At 38.4% G+C, this 24,183-nt stretch overlaps 1 protein-coding gene across 1 annotated transcript in view; it reads left to right on the forward strand.

Annotated features, from left to right (window-relative positions):
* Positions 1-427: 427 nt before the first annotated feature.
* Positions 428-24,183, forward strand: part of ptprs (protein tyrosine phosphatase receptor type S) — a 240,208-nt gene continuing 216,452 nt past the window's right edge. Inside the window, exon 1 of the mRNA XM_062960704.1 lies at positions 428-619. The gene's annotated coding sequence lies outside the window, so the exon portion shown is untranslated. The remainder of the gene's footprint in view (positions 620-24,183) is intronic.

A 24,183-nucleotide genomic window follows, 5' to 3' on the forward strand; every position in this document is an offset into this window, starting at 1 on the left:
GATTATATATTATTATTATTATTATTATTATTATTATATGGGAACTATAGAGAGGAGAAGCCTAGCATGACTTCCCATGTGCTCTGCTCTATAGCTTATTATATTATTATTATTATTATTATTATTATTATTATTATTATTATTATTATTATTATTATGATATGGGAACTGCAGAAAGAAGAAGCCTAGCCACGTGCTCTGCTCCTGGCGCCGGCCTCATTTGCATTTTCGCGCCTCCCTGCCTCCCTATTGGCTCCCTATTGGCTCCGCCCACCCCCTTTCTCTGCGCCCCAGCCGCGCCTACATCGGTGACGTCGCCAATTAGCCTGGCCTTCGCTTTCTCTCCTCGCGGCTCCGCCCCGCCCCTTTCTGGCTGCCTGGCCCCGCCCCTGGCGGTGACGTCACCCGCGGATGACATCACCTGCGAGGGTGGCAAGCTGAGCCTGGGAGGGAGCAGGAGCTGCAGTCTCTCTCCCTCCCTTTTTTTTTTGCAACCCAGGCTTTGCTTTGGAGACCCCCGCCCTCCAGTTCCCCTCCAACTGGGGGTCTTTTGGGGGGTGAATGGGGGACCTTTCCTGCAACAAAGCAGCCAGGATGGGGAGGCGAGGAGGAGAGGCAGGTAAGGCAATGAATGGGGGAAAGGTGGGGAGGGGGCTGCTTGGCACCCATTGCACCCATTGCATGCCATGGCCAGGCCATAATAAATATACATGGGGTGGGGTGGGCGGGGCCTTTTCTTGGAGGAGGCGGGGGGGGGGGGGGTCAAATCCAAGAAATATTTTGGCATGGAATATGGGATGGCATTGTGATTAGTTTTTAAAAAAAATAAATATATAATTTTTTATTTTATTTTATAATATACATATGATATTATAAAAAACACAAAAAATGGGATTGCATTGCATTGGATGGCATGGAGCACCCTTTGTGTGTCTTTTGGGGTGGGATATATAGATCTCGTTTGCATTGGATAGAATTGAGGACTCTTTGTCATTGCTTCTGGGGTGTGTTTTGGGGTCTTTTTGCCTATGGGTCTGCTCAGGTTCTTGGGTGGGATATAGGACTGTTGGTCATTTCTTATGGGGTTTATTTGGGGTCCAAGGCATTGCCTGGGATGGGATATAGATCTGGGTTGTATTGGATAGAATTGAGGACCCATTGCAATGGCTTATGGGGTGTGTTTTGGGGTCTTTGTTTGCTTATGGGTCTGTTCAGGTTCTAGGGCATTGACTTGGATGGGATATAGGACTGTTTGTAATCTCTTATGGGGTTTATTTGGGGTCCAAGGCATTGCCTGAGTTGGGATATAGATCTGGGTTGCATTGGGTGGCATGGAGGACCCATTGCCATTCCTTATGGGGTGTATTTTGGGGTCTAGGCTATTGCCTTGGATGGGATATAGGACTGTTTGTCATTTCTTATGGGGTTTCTTTGGGGTCTCGGGCATTGCCTGGGTTGGGATATAGATCTGGGTTGCATTGGATGGCATCTAGGACCCATTGCAATGGCTTATGGGGTGTGTTTTGGGGTCTAGGGCATTGCCTGGGATGGGATATAGGACTCTTTGTAATTTCTTATGGGGTTTATTTGGGGTCCAAGGCATTTCCTGGGATGGGCTATAGGTCTGGGTTGCATTGGATGGCATGGAGGACCCATTGCCATTGCTTATGGGGTGTTTTTTGGGGTCCAAGGCATTGGCTGGGATGGGATATAGGACTGTTTGTAATTTCTTATGGGGTTTCTTTGGGGTCCAAGGCATTGCCTGTGTTGGGATATAGATCTGGGTTGCACTGGATGGCATCTAGGACCCATTGCAATGGCTTTTGGTGTGTGTTTTGGGATCCATTTGCTTATGGGTCTGTTCAGGCTCTAGGGCAGGGGTCCCCAAACTAAGGCCCGCGGGCCACATGCGGCCCGCTGAAGCCATTTATCCGGCCCCCCGGGGGTTACTCGTTCTGGATGGGGGACGGGCAGCCAAGAGGAGGAAGGCTGCTGCTGCTGCTTCTGAAGGCTGTTGGCAGCGAGCGGGCAGGCAGGCGGGGGAGGGACTTCAGGAGCCCCCACGTGTACTTCTCTTTTTCCTTTCCTTCCTTCCTCTTTTCCGAAGTAGCAGGCATGGCAAGGACGTTAGGAGCCTGCGTGTCGCCCTTCTCCTCTTCCTCTCCTTCCCTCTCTTCCAAAGTGGTGGCGGCGGTAGCATGGCTGCAGGCTGGGCGGCATACTTTCCTCTCCTTCCTTCTTTTCTTCCAAAGCAGTGCTTTCACCATGGCTTTGGATGAGGAAGAAGACGACGCACTGTCTCTTTTGCCAATTTGGAAGAGAAGGCAGGAGAGGAAAAACAAGAGACCGGTGATCGGGCTCCTAAATTCTCTCCCCCGTCCATGCTTTGGTAGAAGAGGAAGGAAGGAGAGGAAAAGGGCGAGCTGGGTCCTAAAGTCCCTCCCTCCGCGCTGCTTCTGTAATAAAGACATTGCTTTTGAAGGCTTTCATGCCTGGAATCACTGGGTTGCTGTGAGTTTTCCGGGCTGTATGGCTGTGCTCCAGAAGCATTCTCTCCTGACATTTCACCCACATCTGTGCCAGGCATCCTCAGAGGCTGTGAGGTCTGTTGGAAACTAGGCAAGTGAAAGCCTCTGGTGCCTGGGATTCCTTGGCAGACCTTTGGGGATTGATTGGGGAAGGGACTTTTTGGACTGCCATTCCCAGAATCCCCCAACCAGCTGTGCACCTTTTTGAGCAGTTCTAATCTGCAGCATTGAGGAAAAAGATCTGCATGCATGGACTTATGGCAGCCCTATATATTTCATAGGGTTCCTTAGGCTAGGAATCCCTTGTGTACAACGCAAACATTTCTCTTCTGAGTTGTGGAAGGCTTTCATGGCCAGAATCACTGGGTTGCTGTGAATTTTCCAGGCTGCATGGACATGTTCCAGAAGCATTCTCTCCTGACGTTCGCCCACATCTATGCCAGGCATCCTCAAAGGCTGTGAGGACTGTTGGAAACTAGGCAAGGGAGGTTTATATATCTGTGAAAGGTCCAGGGTGGGAGAAATAACTCTTCTCTGTTAGAGGCCAGTGAGAATGTTGCAATTAATCACCTTGATTAATATTGAAAAGCCTTGCAGCTTCAAGGCCTGGCTGCTTCCTCCCTGAGGGAACAAATATGGAACCAGACATTGAGCATCTTATTAGCCAAAAGCAGTGTCACAAGATATGTGCAGTGTGCATAGGAATTTATGTTTTTTTTTAAAAAAACTATAGTCCGGCCCTCCAACGGTCTGAGGGACAGTGAACTGGCCCTCGGTTTAAAAAGTTTGGGGACCCCTGCTCTAGGGCATTGCCTTGGATGGGATATAGATCTGGGTTGCATTGGATGTCATGGAGGACCCATTGCAATGGCTTATGGGGTGTGCTTTGGGGTCTAGGGCATTGCCTTGGGTGGGATATAGATCTGGGTTGCATTGGATGTCATGGAGGACCCATTGCAATGGCTTATGGGGTGTGCTTTGGGGTCTAGGGCATTGCCTTGGGTGGGATATAGATCTGGGTTGCATTGGATGTCATGGAGGACCCATTGCAATGGCTTATGGGGTGTGCTTTGGGGTCTAGGGCATTGCCTTGGGTGGGATATAGATCTGGGTTGCATTGGATGTCATGGAGGACCCATTGCAATGGCTTATGGGGTGTGCTTTGGGGTCTAGGGCATTGCCTTGGGTGGGATATAGATCTGGGTTGCATTGGATGGCATCTAGGATCCATTTCAATGGCTTATGGGGTGTGCTTTGGGGTCTAGGGTATTGCCTTAGATGGGATATAGGACTGTTTGTAATTTCTTATGGGGTTTCTTTGGGGTCCAAGGCATTGTCTGGGATGGGCTATAGGTATGGGTTGCATTGGGTGGCATCTAGGACCCATTGCATTTGCTTCCTGGGGTCTTTTTGCTTATGGGTCTATTCGGGGTCTAGGGAATTCCCTTTATACGGAATACAAATCACTTATTTCACATCCAAGCTATTGCCTTGGATGGAATCATGTCGGATTGTTGACTTATGGGTCTATTTGGGGTCTCGGGAATATCCTGGGATGGAATATAGGGCTGGTAATCACGGGATATATTTGTGGTCCATATAGGACATTTTGCTTATAGGTCTCATAGGGGGCTGGAATATCAATGGTGGCATCTAGGACCCTTTGGCATCACTTCTGGGGTGTGTTTTGGGGTCTAGGGCATTGCCTGGGATGGGATATAGGGCTGGATTGCATTGGATGGCAACAAGGACCCTTTGCCATTGCTTATGGGTCTATTCAGGGTTTTAGACGGACTATAGGACTGTTCGTAATCATTATTTTGGGTCCAAGATATTGTTTTGGATGGAATCATATATAGGATTTTGACTTATGGGTCTATTTGGGGTTTCATAGGGGGCTGGATTGCAATGGATAAAATCCAGGACCCTTTGCCGTTGCTTATGGGTCTATTCAGGGTCTAGGGAATTCCCTTAGACGGAATATAGGATTGTTCATAATCATTTATTTCGGGTCCAAGATAAAGGACTTTTGGCTTATAGGTCTATTTGGGGTCTATGGGGGGGGGGGTCTAGGGGATTGACTTGGGTGAAATAATATAGGATTGATTACTTATGGGGTCTATTTGGGGTCTAGGGAATCACCTTGGGGGCAATAATATAGGACTGTTTGCTTCTGGATTGCAATTCCTTATCGGGTCAGTTACTCAGGTGTCGTTTACTTATGGGGTCTATATGGTGGTTGTAAGAACTTCTTTATTATTATTATTAGTAATAATATTATTAATAATAATAATATAATAATATAATAATATAATATAATATATATAATTATATATAATATAATATAATATAATAATATTATTATATAATATAATAATATTATTATTAGTAGTAGTAATAATAATAATAATAATAATATAATATTATTATAATAATAATATAATATTATATATATATATATAATTGTATTATATATAATATAATATAATAATATTATTATATAGTATAATAATATTAATAATAATAATAACTTAATTCTTATATCAACGGGGTCTTCCTTAGCTTGGAATGACGTCTTTCTGCAATACAGAGTTTAAGATATATTCTAGTACGGGTTCTGATATGAGTTCGGTCTGTTTTAATTCGCTTTGAATGACAGCACATCTGTAATACAGCACATGTGTAATATATATAATATAATAATATTATATAGTATAATAATAATAATATTAATAATAATTAATAATAATAATAATAACTTAATTCTTATATCAACGGGTTCTTCCTTAACTTGGAATGACGTCTTTCTATAATACAGAGTTTAGGATATGTTCTAGTACGAGTTCTGATATGAGTTCGGTCTGTTTTAATTGAATGACAGCACATCTGTAATACTTTTGTGGTCAAATTTGGTGCGATTTGGTTCAGTGGTTTTGTTGTTTACTCCAAGGGGAAAAAACACACACATTACCTTTATATATATATAGATCGTTGGATCGTATGTTGTGTTTTTATGTTTATTGCTTGGTTCTGTTTGTATTATGTGTATTGTATTGTTTTTATCATGTCCCGTGATGAGAGAGGGAGGTATATTATTATTATTATTATTATTATTATTATTATTATTATTATTATTATTAATACATAGTTTTGGGTCCGGTCCGGTAATATTTTGTCTCATTGCGTTGAATGGCTGCGTTTCAAATATCAAGTCAATACGGAGTTTGGATATCGTATAGGGGAGAGTCTCCGGTCTGTTTCTAATAGGGACTCCCAAGCAACCAGAAATGGCACGGAAAGTCAACGGATGGGTTTGGTGCCAGATTGCGGCTGGAAGCGGGGGAATCACACCCCTCCTCGAGTTTCCTGGCAAAGTGGGGCTCGGCAAACAGCTGTCACTCCCAGATGGGGAAAGAGACAACCAAGAGGACTGAGCATCCAAAAATCCTATAATTGGACGAGACCGCCAAAGGCCATCCAGTCCAACCCCCTTCTGCTGTGTAGGAAGACGCCATCGAAATCTGGACAATTTCCATCTTGAATCTGTCTCCTTGTTTTGACGAGATTTTGCATCAGGGGAGGCTTGACCAAAGCAGAACCGGGGTGGTGGTGGTGGTGGCGACGACTTCCTTGGATCTGGATATAATCTTCCTCTTGAATGGCATTGGCTTTGTTTATCATCATCATCATCATTTAATTACTTAATAATAGACATGTCCAAAAAATCATTTTGAATCGTATATCGGAATTATTTCGGATTGTTCTCGCTTTTTGAGACGCATTCCGAGACGTTGTCTCACAGCGCAACCAGCAATGTAATTCGAACCATTGTTGGCCCATTCTCTAATTGTCTCTTAATGTTTCGTTATTTCCCCCCCCCCCCCCCCAAAAAAATTGATTTCCAGTGTCCTTCTTGCTTACAAATATAGCAAGGTAATTTCTAGTTTTCAATATCTTTGCACTCCTTGCCAAGGCATTGTTTGGCATGGTGGTCACTGGTCCATTTCTAATTGAAGGCATTGGGTTGAGGCTTGTGGGATCACATAGCCAGATACACCACTGATTTCCAGTGTCCTTCTTGCTTACAAATATAGCAAGGGAATTTCTAGTTTTCAAAGTATGTTTGCACAACTTGCAAGGGCATTGCAAATTTGATTTTTTTTTTCGTGTCAGAAGCAACCGTCTGCAAGGACGTTGCCCAGGGGACGCCTGGATGTTTTTGATGTTTTACCATCCTTGTGGGAGGCTTCTCTCATGTCCCCGCATGGAGCTGGAGCTGATAGAGGGAGCTCATCCGTGCTCTCCCCGGGTGAGATTCGAACCTGGCAGCTTTCAGGTCAGCAACCCAACCTTCAAGTCACGAGGCATTTATCCCCTTGGCCACCGGAGACTCCTTGCAAATTTGATGAGGATAGCTCAAGAAATGAGGGCGGGAGAACCCTGTAAAAGTCCCCCCCCCCCGTTCCTTTTTTTGGTGATTGCGCATGCGTGTCCACCATTTTAGAAACATTTAGAATCATTACAAATTTTCGGAAATATCCAAAATTTTTGGATGAAAAAAATCGAAAATACTTTCTATATCGAAGCGCCAGTGCCCCCTACTTTAGAAATGGGAATTGAAACATTTTTTTCATCAATTGGACATGCCTACTTATTAATCGCCCTCCATTCAAGATGCTCTAGGCGATTTACAAGCTAAATTGTAAAGGATAAAAATACATACATACAAATATTGATAAAATTAACATAGATCAAAAGCTCTAGTAAAAAGCCAGGTCTTAAGTGCTAGGGTAAAAGGCCTTAACTCACGCATGGCTCTCATATAGGGGCAGAAATAGAAATAGAATGCAGTTTATGCCCGCATTACGCTGACCTTGATCCAGGCGTCACTCGTCCTAGATGGGTGCGTTTTCGTGACATGCCTTCCCGTTGGAACCCGTTTGTTGTGGATCCTGATCTTCTCCTATTGGGTTCCCACCTGTAAATGGGATCTGCAGACCTTCGAGAAGTTGTCCGTAAAGATCTGGCCATCTGTCAGGGGTGCTTCGAGTGTGATTTTCCTGCTTCTTGGCAGGGGGTTGGACTGGATGGCCTCTATGATTCTATCTTGGTAGATATTATGTGATTTTCTGGTGGTACAGAATGGCCTAAGCGTCTGGGTTGCTGTGAGTTTTCTGGACTGTAAAACCATATTAATTGGCCACATGTATACCCCGCTTTTCTCAACTCCGAAGGGAACTCAAGTCGGCAACTATGCAATGCTTTAAAAACAATGTACAAGTAAAATAAACGTATCAAATAAAATTTGAAAACATTACGTTCAGTATTTAATCACACTATCCCCAATCGTAATTCGGGCCTTTCCAATAGCCATTCCTCATAATTCCATATCTATCTTTTTTCACTACAATTGTTTCCCAAAGCATTCTCTCCTGACGTTTCGCCCACATCTATGGCAGGCATCCTCGGAGGTGGTGAAGTCTGTTGGAAACTAGGCAAGTGGGATTTATATATCTGTGGAATGTCCAAGGTGGGAGAAAGAACTCTGGTTTGCTTGATTAGCATTGAATAGCCTTGCAGCTTCAAAGCCTGGCTGTTTCCTGCCTGGGGGGGAATCCTTTGTTGGGAGGTGTTAGCTGGCTCTGGACGTTATTCCAGTCGTACCTTCCTCATTTCCCGATGAATCCGGTTTGGGACTTGGTGGATATCTTATCTGTTTGTTCTCCTTCACCCCAATTGCTCAGATCGCCTATCTTTGGGGTGGAGATGCCACTCACGACGGCACCCCAGCGTTGTTAGATCGGCTCGTTTTGTCGGCTTTCATTTGTGCACATTTGGCACAACCTGTCTGCGCAGCGGACTGGCCACGTCGGGAAAGGTGGCACCTCTAGAAAAAGTATATACAGTAGAGTCTCAGTTATCCAACACTCGCTTATCCAACGTTCTGGATTATCCAACGCATTTTTGTAGTCAATGTTTTCAATACATCATGATATTTTGGTGCTAAATTCGTAAATACAGTAATTACTACGTAGTAATTACTACGTATTGAACTACTTTTTCTGTTAAATTTGTTGTATAACATGATGTTTTGGTGCTTAATTTGTAAATCATAACCTAATTTGATGTTTAATAGGCTTTTCCTTAATCCTTCCTTATTATCCAACATATTTGCTTATCCAACGTTCTGCTGGCCCCGTTTATGTTGGATAAGTGAGACTCTACTGTAATAATAAGTTGTGGTAGGCTTCTTCTCTCTATAGTTCCCATATAATAATAATAATAACAACAACAACAATATAACAATAATAAGTAATGCTAGGCTTCTCTCTATAGTTCCCATATAATGATAATAATAATAATAATAATAATAAGAAGAAGAAGAAGAAGAAGAAGAAGTAGTCGTGCTAGGCTTCTCCTCTCTATAGTTCCCATATAATAATAATAATAATAATAATAATAATAATAATAATAATAATAATAGTCATGCTAGACTTCTCTCTATAGTTCCCATATAATAATAATAATAATAATAATAATAATAAGAAGAAGAAGAAGAAGAAGAAGAAGAAGAAGTAGTTGTGCTAGGCTTCTCCTCTCTATAGTTCCCATATAATAATAATAATAATAATAATAATAATAATAATAATAATAATAATAATAATGTCATGCTAGACTTCTCTCTATAGTTCCCATGTAATAATAATAATAATAATAATAATAATAATAATAATAATAATAATAAGTCATGCTAGGCTTCTCTCTATAGTTCCCTAATAATAATAATAATAATAATAATAATAATAATAATATAAGTCATGCTAGGCTTCTCTCTATATTTCCCATATAATAATAATAATAATAATAATAATAATAATAATAATAATAATAATAATATAATGTCATGCTAGGCTTCTCTCTATAGTTCCCAAATAATAATAATAATAATAATAATAATAATAATAATAATAATGTCATGCTAGACTTCTCTCTATAGTTCCCATTTATTATTATTATTATTATTATTATTATTATTATTATTATTATTAGTTGTGCTGTCAAAGGCTTTCATGGCCAGAATCACTAGGTTGTTATGAGTCTTCCGGGTGGTGTGGCCATGTTCCAGAAGCACTCTCTCCTGACGTTTCATCCACATCTATGTCGGGCATCCTCAGAGGTTGTCAGCTCTGTTGGAAACTAGGCAACTGGGGTTTATATATCTGTGGGTGGAAGAAAGAACTCTTGTCTGCTTGAGGCCAATGTGAATGCTGCCCTCGGCCACCTCGATTAGAATTGAATGGCCTTGCAGCTGTTTCCTGCCTGGGGGAATCCTTTGTTGGGAGGTGTTAGCTGGCTCTGCACGTTATTCCAGTCGTACCTTCCTCATTTCCCGATGAATCGGGTTTGGGACTTGATGGAAATGTTTGAAATGAGGAAGAATATAGTATCTCTTTTATTTCAGCGTCCATGAAAAAAACCCCCCGAATTTTCCTCTTAGGGACCCCAAACCAACTCTATTCTGCCATCCACGACACAATCAAAGCCCTCCCGACAGATGGCCATCCAGCCTCATAGGCATTAGAAGGTTCATGGAGAAATAGGGCTATAGGATCATAGAATACAAGGATGAAAGTGACCCCAAACCAACGCTAGGATTGAAAGGGACCCCAAATTAACTCTATTCTGCCATTCAGGACACAATCAATTATTATTATTATTATTATTGAGTCCCCTTCGGGGTGGGAAGGGCAGGATAAATGTCGCCAATAATAATAATAATAATAATAATAATAATAATAATAATAATAATACAATATGTACATACCAAGTCCCCTTCGGTGTGAGAAGGGCAGGATATAAATGTCGCTAATAATAATAATAATAATAATAATAATAATAATAATAATAATAATAATGTATGTACATACAGAGTCCCCTTTGGGGTGAGAAGGGTGGGATATAAATGTCGCTAATAATAATAATAATAATAATAATAATAATACAATATGTACATACAGAGTCCCCTTCGGGGTGAGAAGGGTGGGATATAAATGTCACTAATAATAATAATAATAATAATAATAATGTATGTACATACAGAGTCCCCTTTGGGGTGAGAAGGGTGGGATATAAATGTCACTAATAATAATAATAATAATAATAATAATAATAATAATAATACAATATGTACATACAGAGTCCCCTTTGGGGTAAGAAGGGTGGGATATAAATGTTGCTAATAAATAATAATAATAATAATAATAATAATAATAATAATATGTACATACTGAGTCCTTCAGGGTGAGAAGGGCAGGATATAAATGTCACTAATAATAATAAAATATGTACATACTGAGTCCCCTTCGGGGTGAAAAGGGTGGGATATAAATGTCAATAATAATAATAATAATAATAATGCAATATGTACATACTGAGTCCCCTTTGGGGTGAGAAAGGTGGGATATAAATGTCACTAATAGTATGTACATATTGTATTATTATTATTATTATTAGTGACATTTATATCCCGCTCTTCTCACCCCGCAGTATGTACATATTGTATTATTATTATTATTATTATTATTATTATTATTATTATTATTACTAGCTGTGCCCGGCCACGCGTTGCTGTGGCTTAGTCTGGTGGTGTTGGTCAGTCTACATTAGGTTGTATTTATGCTGTGACCTCCACCTTCTTTATATTCACATTAGTAGTAGTACAGTATTTGAAGTCTATTACCTTCTTCAATTTTTGTGTTGATTGATAATTGCTTGAGATCCCTGTTGTCTTTGGTTTGTTGTTAGTTGTAATGTCTGATTCTGCTGAGTGCGGTTTATATTTTTATTGTGGTACAATAGTCTTTTTTTGTTTTGCCTGTGTAGGTGTTTATTATTGTTGTTGTTGTAGTGGTCATGAAGGTTGGATAAGTTAGATGTTACTGTATTGTTTTTTGGAGGCCCAGTGTAGCACTGACTGGCCTCTCAGCCTCAGTGCCTGGCTGTTTCTTGCCTGTGATGGTGTTGATTCTTATTGTTGTTGTTGTTGTCATTGTTATTATTGTAATTGTTTTTTTGGAGGCCAAGTATGAATGTAGGGATTGGGGAGGTGGATGAGTTGTGTTGTCAAATTTTGTATTTGTTATAGTCACAATGCGTTGTTGTGAGTTTTGTGGGTCCGGATTGTGGTTTTGTGGTGTGGTTGTGTTGTTACAACTGAGAGGCAAGGCTTTTGTGTTGTGTTGCCAAGTTTTGTATTTCTGGGGCGTTTTGTTGTGTGCCAAGTTTTGTATTTCTGGGGCGTTTAGTTGTGTTGTTATAGTCACGATGCACTGTTGTGAGTTTTGTGGGTCCGGATTGTGGTTTTGTGGTGTGGTTGTGTTGTTACAATCGGGAGGGAATGCTTTTGTGTTGTGTTGGCAAGTTTCGTATTTCTGGGGCGTTTAGTTGTGTTGTTATAGTCATGATGCGTTGTTGTGAGTTTTGTGGGTCTTGTGTAGTTTTGTGGTGTGGTTGTGTTGTTACAACTGGGAGGCAAGGCTGTTGCATTGTTTTGGCAAGTTTTGTATTTCTGGGGTGTTTAGTTGTGTTGTTATAGTCATGATGCGTTGTTGTGAGTTTTGTGGGTCTGGATTGTGGTTTTGTGTTGTGGTTGTGTTCTTACAACTGGGAGGCAAGGCTTTTGCATTGTGCTGTCAAATTTTGTATTTCTGGGGTGTTTAGTTGTGTTATATTAACGATGCGTTGTTGTGAGTTTTGTGGGTCCGGATTGTGGTTTTGTGGTGTAGTTGTGTTGTTACAACCGGGAGAAAAGGCTTTTGTGTTGTGTTGTCAAGTTTTGTATTTCTGGGGCGTTTAGTTGTGTGCCAAGTTTCGTATTTCTGGGGAGTTTAGTTGTGTTGTTATAGTCACGATGCATTGTTGTGAGTTTTGTGGGTCCGGATTGTGGTTTTGTGGTGTGGTTGTGTTGTTACAACCAGAAGGCAAGGCTTTTGCGTTGTGTTGTCAAGTTTTATATTTCTGCGGCATTTAGTTGTGTGCCAAGTTTCGTATTTCTGGGGCGGTTAGTTGTGTTGTTATAGTCACGATGCATTGTTGTGAGTTTTATGGGTCTGGATTGTGGTTTTATGGTGTGGTTGTGTTGTTACAACCTGGAGGGAAGGGTTTTGCGTTGTGTTGCCAAGTTTCGTATTTCTGGGGCGTTTAGTTGTGTTGTTATAGTCTCGATGCGTTGTTGTGAGTTTTGTGGGTCCTGTGTTGTTTTGTGGTGTGGTTGTGTTGTTACAACTGGGAGGCAAGGCTTTTGCATTGTGTTGCCAAGTTTTGTATTTCTGGGGCGTTTAGTTGTGTTGTTATCGCATGATGCGTTGTTGTGAGTTTTGTGGGTCTGGATTGTGGTTTTGTGGTGTGGTTGTGTTGTTGTAACCTGGAGGCAAGCCTTTTGCATTGTGTTGCCAAATTTTGTATTTCTGGGATGTTTAGTTTTGTTGTTATAGTCACTGCGCAAACAACTTTATCATTTTATATATATAGATTATTATTATTGAGTCTCCTTCGGGGTGAGAAGGGCAGGATATAAATGTCGATAATAATAATAATAATAATAATAATAATAATAATAATAATAATAATAATACAATATGTACATACTGAGTCCCCTTTGGGGTGAGAAGGGTGAGATATAGATGTTGCTAATAATAATAATAATAATAATACAATGATATGTACATAGTGAATCCCTTTTGGGGTGAGAAGGGCGGGATATAAATGTCAATAATAATAATAATAATAATAATAATAATACAATATGTACATACTCGGGATATAAATGTCACTAATAATAATAATACAATATGTACATACTGAGTCCCCTTTGGGGTGAAAAGGGCGGGATATAAATGTTGCTAATAATAATAATAATAATAATACAATATGTATATACTGAGTCCCCTTTGGGGTGAAAAGGGTGGGATATAAATGCTAATAATAATAATAATAATAATAATAATAATAATAATAATACAATATGTACATACTCGGGATATAAATGTCGCTAATAATAATAGTAATGCAATATGTACATAGTGAATCCCCTTTGGGGTGAAAAGGGCGGGATATAAATGTCGCTAATAATAATAATAATAATACAATATGTACATACTCGGGATATAAATGTTGCTAATAATAATAATAATACAATATGTACATACTCAGGATATAAATGTTGCTAATAATAATAATACAATATGTACATACTCGGGATATAAATGTCGCTAATAATAATAATACAATATGTACATACTCGGGATATAAATGTCACTAATAATAATAATACAATATGTACATACTCGGGATATAAATGTCACTAATAATAATAATACAATATGTACATACTCGGGATATAAATGTCGCTAATAATAATAATACAATATGTACATACTCGGGATATAAATGTCGCTAATAATAATAATACAATATGTACATACTCGGGATATAAATGTTGCTAATAATAATAATACAATATGTACATACTCGGGATATAAATGTCGCTAATAATAATAATACAATATGTACATACTCGGGATATAAATGTTGCTAATAATAATAATACAATATGTACATACTCGGGATATAAATGTCGCTAATAATAATAATACAATATGTACATACTCGGGATATAAATGTTGCTAATAATAATAATACAATATGTACATACTCGGGATATAAATGTCGCTAATAATAATAATAATACAATATGCACATACTCGGGATATAAATGTCACTAATAATAATAATACAATATGTACATACTCGGGATATAAATGTCGCTAATAATAATAATAATACAATATGCACATACTCGGGATATAAATGTCACTAATAATAATAATACAATATGTACATACTCGGGATATATCCATCTTTTCTTCAATGCTCTCCTGAGTTCTATGTCTGTACGGGTTGGACTAGATGACCTTTTGTGGTCCCTTTCCAATGCAGTATTTTACCTTTATATACCTCTCGCCTTCTTAAAGGTACAATAGATCAAGACACAGACCTTTTCCCTCGATCCCGGCAGTTTTGCAAGCCTTTTGGACCCCTGTAGTCCAAGAAAAAACCCTGTATTTGTGATCGGAAAGGGGAAAAGCAGAAGGGAATGTGAGCAGACGGAGTGTGGGAGAGAAAAGGAGTGAATGGCAAAGAGGAGAGCGAGGATGCCTTGGGTCTGAATCAGACTCTTGCCACAAAGCGGGGAGATGGCTCCAAGGGTCCCCCATATATGCTTTGCATACATAGAATATAATACAGTGCGGTTAAACTGACCATATAATGCAGTGTAGATCCAGCCTTTGTCTCCTTGGATTTTCACACTTGGAAACAAAACAGAATTCTGATCCCGAAGGCCAGGGTTTGCTTGTGAATCTAGAGACTCCTAGTTGGAAAGGGACTCCCTCCAGTCCAACCTCATTCTGCATTTAATAATAATAATAAAATTAATTAATTATTATTAATTATTATTATTAATAATAATAATAATAATAATAATAATAATTTATTAGTTTATTATGACACAGCAAACAAGATAGATATGCTGGATTTCGTATCACAAAATCACAAGTTGAACACTTCCCAAGTGTCTAGGACTGTGTGATGTATTTTCGGATGATGCGCGCAGATCCCAGTCGAGTGGCCTTTTGCAGTTGGCAGATCATAATTTTGTCAATGTCTATTGTTTCCAAATGCCGGCTGAGATCTTTTGGCACGGCACCGAGTGTGCCCATCACCACCGGGACCTCCTTTACTGGTTTCTACCAGAGTCTTTTCAGTTCAATCTTGAGGTCCTGAGAGCGGCTGAGTTTTTCCTGTTGTTTTTCGTCAATGCGACTGTCACCTGGGATGGCGACATCAATGATCCAAACCTTGTTCTTTTCCACAACTGTGATGTCTGGTGTGTTGTGTTCCAGAACTTTGTCAGTCTGGATTCGGAAGTCCCACAGTATCTTTGCGTGCTCATTTTCCAATACTTTTGCAGGTTTGTGATCCCACCAGTTCTTTCCTGCTGGGAGGTGGGACTTGAGGCATAAGTTCCAATGGATCATTTGGGCCACATAGTTGTGCCTCTGTTTGTAGTCTGTCTGTGCGATTTTCTTACAGCAGCTGAGGATTATTATTATTATTATTATTATTATTGACACAACGACGTTGTATGACACAGCAAACAAGATAGATATGCTGGATTTCGTTTCACAAAATCACAAGTCGAACACTTCCCAAGTGTCTAGGACTGTGTGATGTATTTTCGGATGTATTATTATTATTATTATTATTATTATTATTATTATATGGAGCCCTGGGTGGCGTACTGGATTAAAGCCTTGGGTTGCTGACATGAATGCTGCCAGGTTCAAATCCAACCTGGGGAGAGCGCGGATGAGCTCCCTCTGTCAGCTCCAACTCCATGCGGGGACATGAGAGAAGCCCCCCACAAGGATGGTTAAAAACATCAAAAAACATCTGGACAACATCCTTGCAGATGGCCAATTCTCTCACCGTTTCTCAAGTCGCTTCTGACACGAAAATAATAATAATAATAATAATAATAATAATAATAATAATAATAATAATAAATAATTATCAGGACCTCAAGATTGAACTTCAAAGACTCTGGCAGAAATCAGTGCAGGTGGTCCCGGTGGTGATCGATACACTGGGTGCCGTGCCAAAAGATCTCAGCCGGCATTTGGAAACAATAGACATTGACAAAATCACGATCTGCCAACTGCAAAAGGCCACCCGACTGGGATCTGAGCGCATTATCCGAAAATACATGTTTTTACCATCCTTGTGGGGGGCTTCTCTCATGTCCCCGCATGGAGCTGGAGCTGACCGAGGGAGCTCATCTGCGCTCTCCTCAGGTTGGATTCGAACCTGGCAGCCTTCATGTCAGCAACCCAACCTTCAAGTCGCAAGGCTATATTACAAAATATAAATTTCAAACATAAAATCAGATCTGTTCATCCTCATGCTTTGTTCATGGAGAAACCATAGCGTCCTAGGGTTGGAAGGTTCATGGAGAAATCGTGATGTTCTCGGGTTGGAAGGGACCCAAAACCAGCTCTATTCTGCCATCGAGGACACAATCCGATCCCTCCCGACAGATGGCCACAAAGCCTCATAGGCATTAGAAGTTTCATGGAGAAACCATGATGTCCTAGGGTTGGAAGGAACCCAAAACCAGCTCTATTCTTCCATCAATTACACAATCCGATCCCTCCCAACAGATGACCACAAAGTCTCATAGGCATGAGAAGTTTCATGGAGAAACCATAGCATCCTAGGGTTGGGACTCAAAACCAACTCTATTCTGCCATCAAGGACACAATCCGATCCCTCCCGACAGATGACCACAAAGCCACATAGGCGTGAGAAGTTTCATGGAGAAACCATAGCGTCCTAGGGTTGGAAGGGACCAAGACCAGCTCTATTCTGCCATCGAGGACACAATCCGACGCCTCCCGACAGATGGCCACAAAGCCTCGTAGGCATTAGAAGGTTCATGGAGAAATCATGATGTCCTAGGGTTGGACAAGACCCAAAACCAATCCAATCCCTCCCAACAGATGACCACAAAGTCTCATAGGCATTAGAAGGTTCGTGGAGAAACCATGATGTCCTAGGGTTGGAAGGGACCCAAAACCAACTCTATTCTTCCATCAAGGACACAATTCGATCCCTCCCGACAGATGACCACGAAGCCACATAGGCGTGAGAAGTTTCCTGGAGAAACCATGATGTCCTAGGGTTGGACGGAACCCAAAACCAATCCAATCCCTCCCAAGAGATGACCACAAAGCCACATAGGCATGAGATGTTTCATGGAGAAACCATAGCATCCTAGGGTTGGAAGGGACTCAAAACCAACTCTATTCTTCCATCGAGGACACAATCCGATCCCTCCCGACAGATGACCATCCTGCCTCCCAGACAGAGTCGAAAGAGACCCCAAGGGCCATCCAGTCCAACCTCATTCTGCACTTAAGGAAGACACAGTGCAATCCTTCCCGACAGCTGGCCATACGGACTCAGCTTCAGAACCTTCAGCGAAGGCATTTCCATGGCCACTGCCCTTGCTTTTCGTTTTCTTGTTTGGTACGGCAAATGTCAAGCGAGGTGAGACCCCCGAGGACTGCTCTGGACGGGTGGCTTTGGAGAAAAAAGGTCCCCGCGAAGGAGTGGCTTCCGAGGACGTGATGCAACGGGGCCGGCCCTCCCGGGGATGCTGGTGCCCTCCTTCCAAGCGGCAGGAGGAGGCAGCATCGGATCAGCCTCCTTCCCCTCCCCGGGGCTGGGATTCCGGTCGGAGAAAACCCGTTTCCATCCGGGGCTGAACCTTTGCTGGAGATGCTTTGCACACTCGTGGGAAGAAAGAAGCCTTTTCTGTTTAAATAGAGGATGTTTTGGGGTCTGGACCCAGCGTGGGATCAACCCGGCCGTCCGCCGTGTTGCCGTCAAATGGATTTATCGCTTGACTTCCCCTGAAAAGGTGGCTTGACAATGGGAGCGCCCGAAAAATGGGGTGAGTTGTTCACACGAGCAAAAGCTCTCGTTGGTTCCTGTCGTTTCGGGATCGTATCTCAATAATGTATAATAATATAATATATTGTATATACAAATATTATAATACTAATATACAATGTAATAATATTAATTATATATTACATGTAATATTACTTACTAATATATAATAATATAATATATTGTATATACATATAATATTGATAAGAATATAATACTAATGTACAATGTAATAATACTAATTATATACTATATTTTATATGTAATAATACTAATTATATACTATATTTTATATGTAATATTACTAATACTATTACAGTATATTGATATAGTGCAAAATGGTAATTTAATGCCAGTATTGGGCTATGCTAATAATATAATATATTGTATTTACATATAATATTGATAATAATATAATACTAATATACATGTAATAGTATTAGTAATATTACATGTATATTAGTATTATATTATTATCAATATTATATGTATATACAGTATAACAGTATATTGATATAGTGCAATATAGTAATTTAATGCCATTATTGTGCTATGCTATAATATATAATAATATGATGTATTGTATATACATATAATGTTGATAATATAATACTAATATACAATGTAATAATATTAATTATATATTATATAGTCCCGTCGTTTCGGAATTGTATCTCAATAATATATAATAATATAATATATTATAATAATATAATATATTGTATATACATATAATATTGAAAATATAATACTAATATACAATGTAATAATATTAATTATATATTATGTATTACCATCGTTTCGGGATCGTATATCAATAATATATAATAATATATGATAATAATATAATATACAATAAAATAATATATTGTATATACATATAGTGATAATAATATACTAATGTACAATGTAATAATATTAATTATATATTATATATAATATTACTAATACTTTTACAGTATATTGATATAGTGCAATATAGTAATTTAATGCCATTATTGTGCTATGCTATAATATATAATGATATAATATATTGTATATACATATAATATTAATACTAACATAATACTAATTAATTATATATTATATATTACCTGTAATATTACTAATACTATTACAATATATTGATATAGTGCAATATAGTAATTTATTAATATAATATATTGTATATACATATAATATTGATAATATAATACTAGTATACAATATATAACAATAGTATGCTATTCTAGTTATATATATATATATAAATTTACAATAATATATAATGATTATAACATTGTATATACATATAATATTCATATTATATTGTAATACGATATAATACTAATAATACAATGTAATTAAATTAATTATATATTATATATTACATGTAATATTACAAATACTATTACAGTATATTGATATAGTGCAATATAGTAATTTAATGCCATTATTGTGCTGTGCTATAATATATAATGATATAATATATTGTATATACATATAATATTGATAATAATATAATACTAATGTACAATGTAATAATATTAATTATATATTATATGTAATATGACTAATACTATTTCAGTATATTGATATAGTGCAATATAGTAATTTAATAATATAATATATTGTATATACATAAAATATTGATACTAATATAATACTAATATACAATATAATAATATGAATTATCTATATATATATAAAAGAGTGATGGCATCAGGGCAGCGGACAAAACAACAAAACTAAACGCCCCCCAACCTCGAAATTTGACAACACAACCCATCATTCACGGCTCTAGGTTGATACAACAAAAAGAAAAGAAAAATAAAGTCCTAATTAGAGGGAGAGGAATAATTGTTTTTATCCAATTGCTGCCAGTTTGAAGGCTAAGCTCCGTCCACTTGGTCTCCTAGCAACCTACTCAGCCCAGGGGACAGGCACAGTTAGGCCTCACTTAGGCCTCTTCCACAGATTATCAGATTTTAACTGGATTATATGGCAGTGTAGACTCAAGGCCCTTCCACACAGCTATATAACCCATTTAGAATCTTATATTATCTGCTTTGAACTGGATTATCTTGACTCCACACTGCCATATAATCCACTTCAGTGTGCATACTAAACATAAAGACAACCATACAACAGACATTCAATACCACCACTACCTCAACAATGTCTCACCAACACCACCAGACAACGACACAGCAACGCGTGGCCGGGCACAGCTAGTATATTATATATTACATGTAATATTATTAATACTATTGCAGTATATTGATATAATGCAATATAGTAATTTAATGTCAGTATTGTGCTATGCTATAATAATATAATACTAATACACATGTAATACTACTAATACTATTACAGTATATTGATATAGTGCAATATGGTAATTTAATGCCAGTATTGTGCTATGCTATAATATATAATAACTATATAATATAATATTATAATATAATATAATATATAATATATTGTATATACATATCATATTGATAATAATATAATACTACTATACATGTAATATTACTAATGCTATTACAGTATATTGATATAGTGCCATATAGTAATTTAATGCCAGTATATAATATATAATAATATAATACTAATATACATGTAATATTACTAATACTATTACAGTATATTGATATAGTGAAATATAGTAATTTAATGCCAGTATTGTGCTATGCTGTAATATGTAATCATATAATTCTAATAAACATGTAATATTACTATTATTATTACAGTATATGATATAGTGCAATATACTGTAGTAATTTAATGCCAGTATATAATATATCATAATACAGTATAATACTATTAATACCGTATATAATACTATATAATACCGTATATTGATATAGTGCAATATAGTAATTTAATGCCAGTATTGTGCTATGCTATAATATATCATAATATAATACTTATATACATGTAATATTACTAATGCTATTACAGTATATAGTGCAATATAGTAATTTATTGCCAGTATTGTGCTATGCTAATAATATAATATATTGTATGTAAATTTAATTTGTAAGCCGCTCCGAGTTCCCTTTGGGGTGAGAAGGGCGGGATATAGATGTAGTAAATAAATGAATAAATAAATATATCTTCACTTCTACGGGATCTAATCTCTCTGAATCCGCCGCCTTGTTGAAGACGGTGCTTTGTCCGATCTGTCTGTGTTGAGATGCATTTTGCTTCCGAACTGGAGGGCTTCAATATTTATTGCCTTCTTTATTTTTGTTTTTTTGGCACCATCGTGTTTTATGCAGTCCGTATAGGGAATGTTTGTAAAATATCAAATCTCGTAAACGGATCAAATACCGTTGCATCATAATCATCAGTTAACCGAGGTATGGTAGAGAAGGAAGCATGTCGTTTCTGGTTGCTTGAGAGTTGCCATTAATGAGTTCTGGTTAACTGAGAGTCTGCTGTGTCTGTGTCTTTTCCTTGTTGGAGCGGCTGTCGCATGGCTTTGAGTCTCGTAAGAGAAAGAAGTGACATCATTATTAATATTATTATAATTAAGACAAAGCATTCATCACCATCGGTGTTAGTTTAGGTTGGATTTTTAAAAAATGAATATATTTGTTTGTAATATATATATGTATGCGTATATATTATGAACTTGCTTGGATTATTTGAAAAAGGCATGGTTTGTTTTGGGGTGTTAACGGCATATCGGTTTGGTAATTTGTAGCTCTATTTCGTAGAAAAAAGACAGTCCGTCCTGTTGTTTTTTTATGAATGTTCTCATTAGAAGGGTGTGGGTGAACTACAACTCCCATATGCCAAGGGCAACCACCCCCAAACCAGGACTGTATGCACAGTTGACCATGTTGGCAAAAAAAAAAAGCCAATGTGATTTTAGGCTGCTAGTGCTCTGTTGATGTGGGTGAACTACAACTCCCATATGCCAAGGGCAATCACCCCCAAACCAGGACTGTATGCACAGTTGGCCATGTCGGGTCTGTGTGCCATGTTTGGTCCAGATCCATAGTTGGTTGGGTTCACTGTGCTCTCTGGATGTAGGTGAACTACAACTTCCATAAATCAAGATCAGTTCCCCCCAGCCATGGTCATGTGGTCCGGATCCTTTCTGCAGGGTGAACTACAACTCCCATCATGTTGAGTCAGCCCACCCTATCCTCTCTAGTATGTTCAGTTGCTGATCAATTCCTCTCTTTTTGCTGTGCACTAGAGAAAAAATTAGGAAAGGGTTAAGGGAGAGGCAGTGGGCGGAGTCATGCAAATTCCACAGAAAGGAACACTGGGATGTGGCGCTCCCTATAACCTGCAATGTCATTGGTGTCTCCTGCGTAGTGTGAGCTATACTCCCACTTTCAAAGAACACTGCGTCTCCCACTGGTGACGGATCTAGGCCTGACTTTGCACACAGACCCGAAACGGCCAACTTTGAATGCAGGTGGAGCTTGGAGGTGATAGACCTTGAAATCTGGGAGTTGTAGTTCAACTACGTCCACAGAGCCTTAACCCAACCGACGATGCATCTGGACCAAACTTGGCACACAGACCCAACATGGCCAGCTATGAATAAAGTTATTATTATTATTATTATTATTATTATTATTATTATTATTATTATTATTTGAATAAAAGAAGGGTTTGGGAGACAATTGGGAGTTGTAGTTCACCTGCTTCCAGAGAACACTGAACCCAACCGACGATGGATCTGGACCAAACTTGGCACACAGACCCAACATGGCCAATTTTGAATGTAGGTGGAGTTTGGGAGTGATTGATCCACAATGTTGGGAGTTATAGTTCACCCACATGCACGGAGCATAGTGCACTAAACTGACGATGCATCTTGACCAAACTGGGCACACATGCTCAACATGTCTAACGTTAAATACTGGTGAGGTTGGAGGGAGTTGACGTGGAATTTAGGGAGTTATAGTTGATCCTGAATTTAGGGAGTTATAGTTGATCTTGAATTTAGGAAGTTGTTGTTAATCTTGAATTTAGGGAGTTATAGTTGATCTTGAATTTAGGAAGTTATAGTTGCTCTTGAATTTAGGAAGCTAAAGTTGAACTCGAAATTAGGGAGTTATAGTTGATCTTGAATTTAGGAAGTTATAGTTGAACTCGAAATTAGGAAGTTATAGTTGAACTCGAAATTAGGAAGTTAAAGTTGAACTCGAAATTAGGGAGTTATAGTTGATCTTGAATTTAGGATGTTATACTTGATCTTGAATTTAGGAAGTTATAGTTGAACTCGAAATTAGGAAGTTAAAGTTGAACTCGAAATTAGGGAGTTATAGTTGATCTTGAATTTAGGAAGTTATAGTTGATCTTGAATTTAGGAAGTTATAGTTGATCTTGAATTTAGGAAGTTATAGTTGATCTTGAATTTAGGAAATTAAAGTTAATCTTGAATTTAGAAAGTTATAGTTGATTTTGAATTTAGGAAGTTATAGTTGAACTCGAAATTAGGAAGTTAAAGTTGAACTCGAAATTAGGGAGTTATAGTTGATCTTGAATTTAGGATGTTATACTTGATCTTGAATTTAGGAAGTTATAGTTGATCTTGAATTTAGGATGTTATACTTGATCTTGAATTTAGGAAGTTATAGTTGATCTTGAATTTAGGAAATTAAAGTTAATCTTGAATTTAGGAAGTTATAGTTGATTTTGAATTTAGGAAGTTAAAGTTGATCTTGAATTTAGGAAGTTAAAGTTGAACTCGAAATTAGGGAGTTATAGTTGATCTTGAATTTAGGGAGTTGTAGTTCACCTGCATCCAGAGAGCACCATGAACCCAAACAAGACTGGATCTGGATCAGACTTGGCATGCAAACCCAACATGGCCCCATGAAAATACTGGTGGGGTTTGGGCGGGATTGTCTCATTCTGGGAATTATAGTTCACCCAGAATCAAAGAACACTATGAACCCAACCAACATTGGATCTGGACCAAACTTGGCACACTTACTCAACATGGCCAACAGAAAACACTGGTAGGGTTTGGAGGGAATTCAGCTTGGATTTAAGGAGTTATAGTTCACCCCCATCAACAGAGAACAACCGTGAATCAAATTGACGACGGATCTGGACCAAACTTGGC

This window comes from Anolis carolinensis, unplaced genomic scaffold (assembly GCF_035594765.1).
Source record: "Anolis carolinensis isolate JA03-04 unplaced genomic scaffold, rAnoCar3.1.pri scaffold_7, whole genome shotgun sequence".
NCBI classification, from domain to species: domain Eukaryota; kingdom Metazoa; phylum Chordata; class Lepidosauria; order Squamata; family Dactyloidae; genus Anolis; species Anolis carolinensis.